Here is an 8,227-nt window from a genome sequence, read left to right on the forward strand (position 1 = left end):
GCCATTCACTGCACAGTATTATTAATATCTTTTCCATTGCCCTGCTGAGTCCACCGTGCTATAGTCCTCTGTATATATCCCCCCATTACTACCTGGATTGTATTTATGCTTATGTTGTTACTTTTTTATTCGATTTTGACTTTTGTTTTTGATTCTGCACTGCTGCTGCTGCTGTAACGCCCGAATTTCCCCATTGGGGATCAATAAAGTTATATCCTATCCTATCCTATCCTATCCTAAGCTGTCATCTGTGAGGCGTGAGTGGTGTTTGTTTTTAATGTAGTTCATGGTGGAGAATAGCTGCTCACATACATATGTGGATCCGAAGATCGACGGCACTCCAAAGGCATATGTCTTCATTTTCATGTAGGTGTCGGGGATGGCATTCCATGTTTCAAATGTTTGTCCGGTCTTGGAAGGTTCTCAATATCACTCCATTTGTGATTCTGAGCAAGAGTAGCCTTCTGACGGGCAACATCTTCAAGGTCCTCTGTCAAGCGTTTGAATTTGGACACCCACGTCTTTGTCAGCTATGTCAGCCAGCCATACTTCATTAAGCATAATTGTGTTTATTGATGTGTATGTACATTTTCAGCTTGGATTTTGTTTTTTGGTAAAGTGTGTTGATGCAGTGTCAGTTAAAAAAGCTTGATAGCTTGAAAACTTGATACACAGCAGTAAAAAGTTAGACCTTTAAAACCATTTAAAAGTTTAAAACATGTTGCTGTGCATTGTTACTGTATGTACTGTAACTGGAAGGCAGTTAGTTTCATGTCAGCAGAGGTGACTTTTTACAATAAGGACATCAGGACATTTTAAAGACGTATCTAACGGGGAGCAGGTAGACATTTGATATGAATTTTTTTTTTAAAGTTTTGGTTAATTCTATTTCATTACAAATGTCTCATTTTAATTCACAACATTTCTCTTCTTTTCACACAGCGCTTGCAGTTGGCTTGGTCCTTATTTGATCTGTCAGACAGTGCCATACATCACATCAACCTGCTGGGAGACATGCTCATTGGGCTTATTCAGTTGGTTACTGCGCCAGTCATCATTGCAAGCATCATAACCAGTAAGCCCTCATTATCCTGGATATGTAATTGTGTCTTCCAAATGAAATTATTATTATTGCAGTCCTGTTTTAATGACTCATACATGTCCTCGTTGGTCACATTAATATTTGTTGTAAATCCTGTTTGTGTTTTTTTAATAGGAATTTGTTCCCTGAGTGCTGCCCCTTCCAAACGCATCGCTCTGCTTACAGGCTTCTACATTTTCTTCACCACTCTGTTATCGATTTCTACAGGTAAGACATGATTTCATCACCTATTGTGAGATTTGGCTTACTCACTCGTTGCTTTCGTGCACATTTCCATTGTTTTTAAAGTTATACTTTTAGTACAACTACTAAATGAGAGAAATAAATTTTTTATTTTTTTTTTGAATAATAAAGTTGTTTGATAGGTCCTTCAGGTATTCCTTTCCTGTTTCAATTCTCCTGTATCCTCTCCAGGTACTGGCCAATGAATGTGCATGATGGTAGGCGTTGTATTTAATCGTGATGACTGGGATTCTGGCATCAAACTTATGGTGTTCATTGGTTGTATTTTCCTTGGGTATGTACGTCTCTTTACTTTGCAATGTCTCTACAATATCACCTGCCACGAATAGATTATTTAGAGGTGGGAAATAAAATGAAGCAAACAGTTTTAATGACAGTAGCACCAGTATGAATATTCACAAGGAATCACTGTGGTTTACATTTTGTGTTTCAGACTCACAATCCATGGAGTGATACTTCTGCCAACAATCTATCTGGCTGTGGTAAGAAGAAATCCATGGTCATTCATTAAGGAGACGTATCCTGCATTGAGAGCATTTTTCCCTCCCTTCAGGTAACAAAGAATATTTTAGCTTGTGTATTTTATTTATAATCATATCTACATGTGGGGGAAAAAGACTGTTTGTGTTTAACAGAAGGTATTGTAAGCTTAAGATTTACTTGGTTAGATTACAGAGGATGCTTTTTGTCTTTAGCTTTGACACACTGCAGCTCTCAATGAAATGCTGTGAGGAGAGAAACAAGAGCAACCCCAGAGTCACGGGCTTCGTGCTGCCCATCTTCAGCAGTATCAACAGGAGCGGCTCTGCCCTTTTTATAAGGTGGCTGCAGCAATTTTCAATGCTCAACTCGGCGGCATCAGTCTGAGCATCAGCCAAATATTCACAATCGGGTAAACTGCTGTCAGATCAGATCTTTGGAGAACAAAATGAAAAATAAAAATCTATACATTTGTATGTTGTCTCTGAAGCGTCACTTTGTTTGTTCTGCAGGGTGACAGGAGCACTCATGAGCACAGGACCGGCAGATATCCCAATGACAGGAGCAGTGTCGACCTTCTTCATCCTCACTGCAATCCAAGTACCTGCACGAGAAGCTTCCATGCTGGTGGCTGTGGAATGGCTGCTGTGCGTTTAACGTTTGCTATAAAGTCTGACATTTGTGAAGCTGCAGGGTTCTAGTTCTCCAAATTGTAAAACTATGGGTTAATATGACAAAAGAAGCTCAGGGCTTAAAAAAGACGGCAAAACTGATTCTAAGTGTCATGATGTAAGTTGTTATGATTGATACTATTTTAATTTATCCGATGAATGATTTACATACATCCTGCCGTCATTTATCTAATTAGCTGAAGACAGCATTTTATGATCCTAATGCTTTCCACCCCTCTCGCATTTCTACATCTCACTCCAACATCCAACCTGACGAGCCTTTACGTCCATCTCTGGCTCTGTCCCCTTTTTATAGACCATCTATATAAATACTGGTTATAGCCACTCTGATGTTGAATCGCTGCATTAATAAGACGGCTGTTATGTTTGTTTTCACATTACTTTGGTGTGCATGTCTTTCAGAGAGCGCTTCAACTCTGTCATCAATGTTTTGGGAGTCTGCATTGGCGTGGCAGTCGTTGAGCAACTGTCCAAGCAGGAAACAAGAAATCTCCCAGCAGAGTAGGCTCTATACCTGACTTACTCATTATCAAAGTACAGTAAAGCTGACTTTACAACTGTGCATAGCAGTGTTAACAGTTGGGATGTCTGTGTGCAGTTTTGTCTGGTTAGGGCAGACGATGCTGTGGAAGTACAGATCCAAATGAATAGCTCATTCCTGGCACATTGGACTCCAAGTCCCTTCCTGACCCCCAAATAACAATCCTAACAAATAAAGTAAAATTTATGTATGCAAACAAAAGCTTGTTGGGATATTTTATCTTTTTGCCTGAGTTCAACATACTTGACTAGTTTATCCTTCTGCTTTGATTGTACAGTTGGAACACGTTTTAAGCGTAATCATAAATTACGGTTTAGAGAAGACTGGAAATTAAATGGTTAAAAATATTATTCTGAGGTGATTCTGACTTTCAGGGAACGGTTCAGTTTAATTTATTTTAAACTTTAAAGCTCGGGATAGACGTGTTTATGTCTCTTCAGCTCTATGTCCTCTCACTGGAAGAAGATGATCTGCTGGATCCTTCTGTTCATGACGCTGATCTGCTGCGTCTGGTTAGTTCACACTTTTAGTTCAAGACGGAGAGAGCGCTTCATGGAGACTCATTTGGTCTCTACACATGTAGCTCTCCTCTTGGCAGTAGCACAGTAGACTATGGCATCACTGACAACCAGCAACCTGGGAAAGTTGTTCTGCAGCATCCTAAACACCCGACTGCAAGACTTCCTCAGAGAACATGATGTCCTGAGCAAAAGCCAGATAGGATTTACACCCAAAGGTAGAACAACAGAGCATATCTACACCCTTCACACCCTCATTAACAAACACGTTCACCAAAACAAGAAGAAAATCCTCTCTTGTTTAGTAGACTTCCGAAAAGCAATTGACACAATTTGGCACGATGGTCTGTTCCTAAAATTAATTGAGAAGGGTGTAGGGGGGAAAAGTCTACGATGTCATCAAAACTATGTACACAGATGTAAAAGTCAACGATATGGAAACGGACTTCTTCCTTTAGAAGAGAGGAGTGAAACAAGGCTGCAGTCTCAGTCCCACGCTCTTCAACAGCGATATCAATGAATTAGCTGAATCACTAGACCTATCTGGCATCCCTGGTCTTACCCTGTCTGACACACGGATCAAATGCCTACTGTTTGCAGATGATCTCATATTGCTGGTCCCAACAAAAGAAGCGTTACAACTGGATCATCTGCAAACCTGTCAGACCTGGGCCCTGACAGTTAACCTGGACAAAACCAAAAGTATGACATCCCAGAAACGACCCAGGGGTCAGGGAAACCCAACCAGGTTTTTCCTGGGCTACCATGAGGTGGAGCACACGCATGACTACACATACTTAGGACTACACATCACATCCACAGGAAACTTTAACCTGGCTGTTGTTGATCTCAGAGAGAACGGAAGGAGAGCTTTCTATGCTATAAATAAAATCTTCAATTAGAACCCACTAGAATCTGGCTCGAAATATTCAAATCTATAATTGAACCTATTATTCTATATGGTAGTGAGGTGTGGGGTCCTCTTGCAAATCAGGATTTTGAAAAAATGAGACAAACACCCTATCAAAGTCTGTAAGAGCATCCTGAAATAAACGCCTCAAAACCAGTGACCCCCAACCCCTTCCATTACAAAGCTCTGCAGTGCCAGCAGGAGAGCATAGAGAAAATCCCCCTCAGCCAACTCATCCTGAAGCTCAGCTCCTGTACAGTCCTTGCACAATCTGGACTCACCAAATCATCCAAAAACAAGAACATTACATTAACTATTGGACATCTATCACAAAAAAACAAAGCAAACTTCAATGTTATTAGTGTCTAAACAGACACAGCAGCAGAATAACTCAGCAGCAGGACTGATGAGACACTGAGGAAGTCTCTGTCCATGTAGTACAGACTCGGTGACCACAGCTTGGCCATAGAGACAGGCAGACCTGGCTGCCCACAGGTTATATCAGCTCTCCACGCAATACTGTGAATCAACTGTCATGACAATAAAGCTCTGAGAGAGACCAACTGACTGACTGGAGTGGACCTTCACACCCAAAGCTGACAGCTCACTTCAGACTCTTGATATGTACTGTTGAATGTTCTCTGATCACATATTCAGTGTCCTGTTTCATATTCAAGAAGGAGTCGAGGTCTCGGTGTCTGAAGATGAACAGTTTGCAGGACGAGTCCACTGTGACATAGACGTCCTTAAAGAAGGACAACTCAGACTTCACGTGTCCTTGTTAAGGACCAAAGACTCTGGGCAATACAAGTGCAAAGTGATGACAAACGATGGTAAGGGCGTTGGTAGGTGTTTCCTTGATGTGACCGGTAAATTAGAGGGTATAACCAGCATTATTTACGTGTGACATTAAGTTTAATATCAGCAGGTAAAAACAAAGAACAAACGTGGACAAGAACTCGTCACAGAGCTGGAGTTTACAGATGTAGTGGAGGAAGAGTCATGCAAGAAAGAAGACCAATGTGTAAGATAGGCTTTCTTTAATATTTCCACATTAGGGACTGTCATCGTGATAGGAGCAGTTAACATGATGAGCCGCTCGGTGGATTTATTTATTTTTCTTTCTCTTAGTTCACTTTATTAATGTGTATTTTCATGTAATGTACAGTGTCCTTGAGTGACCTGAAAGGCGCTTTAAATTAAATGTATTATTATTAAGATGTTTGACCTGTGAGCTGCAAGTGTGTATGGAAGAAGACCACAGTGCTGGCTGTGTTTACCTGTTGCACGGACACATTAAAAGTTAAATGTTGAACATTTTGTATGTTTTAAACGAAAACATAAAATCAGTAGCCCATATATCTCTCAGATGTTGTTCTTGGGAAAACATTAGGCTTGTTTATCTTTACGTCTCTATCGTGAAATTCTTGTGATTAGAAATGTAGTGTTTGGGCCTTTTTCAAACCAACACTCCCCCTCCGTGACGGAGTGCACTCCGTCAGAAGTCACACTCGCAGCTGAATGAAGTCCCCTCCATCCAGGTGTAGGGTAGAAATACAGCAGCAGGCTTCGGGACAAACTTCTATAAATGAACATCACAGCTGCAAGACGTTTATTTTTTGTGGTAGCCAAAAATAAGTTTTACAAAGACATCAAAAGTAGAACAATGATAAATAACAGTGAGAAGTTGTCTACAACATAATTTAATGTTCTTTAGTTTTTGCAACAGTCCCTTTAAATATAAAACACAATCAAATAAACGCGTCAACAGAAGGAAGAAAAGAAGAGGAGGCTTTTATTTGATCCTCAGAACAATAAACACGTGAAGTTGTTAATGTCTGTATGATATTAACTGTTGCTCTTAGTTGGAGCAGTGTTTTGGTTTGTAACAACACTAACACACGGAACTTACTTTTGTATAGGTCACTCCTTCCGTGACTACCGGATGCAATTAGACTGTTGTAGTTTTCAGTCCTAAAACCAGGAAGTGAGTTAGAATTTTAGCGCCGTGGTTCTAACCTCTAAAAGTCAATGGGGATTTTGAATGGGTTTGTTGTTAGACGCCTGAAATAAGATCTGTGGTTAACACAAGCTGAAGAGATGTTGATGTTTTACGAGACGAGCTAAACTATGTTAGCTAACTTGTGAATTTTAAAGTTTTTACGCAAACTTTTAACGGCGGTTGCTAACGAGTAGCTAACTGAAACTACAGTGGTTGTTGCAGACATTACAAGTCATCACACCGGGAACTCTCTCCCTAATCCTCTTTACAGTCTCTAGTCATGTTTTTCAGTGTTCTTGCAAATATTAGGTTAATAAACAACTTGTTAAGCTAACGTTTCATTAGCTTGTCAAATCCGATGATTAGATCGATGAAGCATAACGGTTGTGACGTCATTACAAACCGAGCGCGGTGTAGTTCGCTAGGGCATAACGTTAGCTTTTTACTTCTCTCGACTGCATTAACTCTTTAAACGTCATATAAATTATGTTTATCTGTAAAGATTATCCTGCTGAACAAAACAGTTGTGTATCAGAAACGTGTGTTTGACACAGAGCTTATTTTCTGCATTGATCCAAAATCCAATGCAAAAATCCCAGAGGCGAATTTTTGAAGGAACCACCGGCGCCATTTTTTCGGGTTGGCCTTCAAAAATACGTCATTACTACACCAGTCTATAGGCGTTACACGTGATCATCAAGTTGGCAGCGGTGCAGACTCGTTGGCGGAGGGTTTTATGGCCCACTACCACTCCCCGATCAGTGGTTTGAGACGGACTTAATATGGCGGGCCCTCCGCGTGGATGCGCAAACAGAGGGGTAGTGGGTAGGGCGGTGGTACAGCTTGTGGTGTGCGGCCACACGGCGGCCACACGGCGGCATCAACACACCACACCAACCGATTTCACTCGCGAACGTCCCCCGATCAGACAGGAAATCTCGCAAAACCTCTCGAGATTAAACGTGATTCCAGAGTCAACAAACATGACGGGCGAAGAGGATGCGGTTTTGATCGTTTGTGCTGTGTTTTTATGCGACAAAACACGTTTCAAAAAGAAAAGGCGTTGGTCAAAGGAGTGGAGACAACGGGAGCGTACATGCTCCATGATGATATAGCGGTGAGTTGTTTTTTTCTCATAGAAATGTCGTTACGTACAACTCTGATTGTTTACCATTGAAATAAACGTTCATAAACGTTTGTACATTCATAAGATACATACACACAAGAGTTTTTGCGTTCCTGAAACACAGTATAATCACACATATATATATATATATACATATATAATATATATAATACATACACACGCATATATATATATATATATATATACATATATAATATATATAATACATACACACACACACACACATATATATATATATATACACTCAACAAAAATATAAACGCAACACTTTTGTTTTTGCTCCCATTTGTCATGAGATGGACTCAAAGATCTAAAATTCATTCCAGATACACAATATTACCATTTCTCTCAAACATTGTTCACAAATCTGTCTAAATGTGTGATAGTGAGCACTTTTGCTTTGCTGAGATAATCCATCCCACCTCACAGGTGTGCCACATCAAGATGCTCATCAGACACCATGATTAGTGCACAGGTGTACCTTATACTGCCCACAATAAAAGGCCACTCTGAAATGTGCAGTTTTGTCTCACAGCAAAATGCCACAGATGGCGCAAGCATTGAGGGAGCGTGCAATTGGCATGCTGACAGC

General features: G+C 40.5%; 1 long non-coding RNA gene across 1 annotated transcript; it reads left to right on the forward strand.

The window, feature by feature from the left end:
* Positions 1-1,459: 1,459 nt before the first annotated feature.
* Positions 1,460-5,704, forward strand: LOC306841750. The gene is made up of 6 exons (XR_013781578.1): positions 1,460-1,619; positions 1,779-1,898; positions 2,041-2,237; positions 2,338-2,472; positions 2,920-3,018; positions 3,130-5,704. It is a non-coding gene; the product is annotated as an uncharacterized lncRNA (long non-coding RNA).
* The last annotated feature ends 2,523 nt before the right edge of the window (positions 5,705-8,227 follow it).

This window comes from Symphodus melops (assembly GCF_947650265.1).
Source record: "Symphodus melops genome assembly, chromosome: 20".
NCBI lineage: Eukaryota > Metazoa > Chordata > Actinopteri > Labriformes > Labridae > Symphodus > Symphodus melops.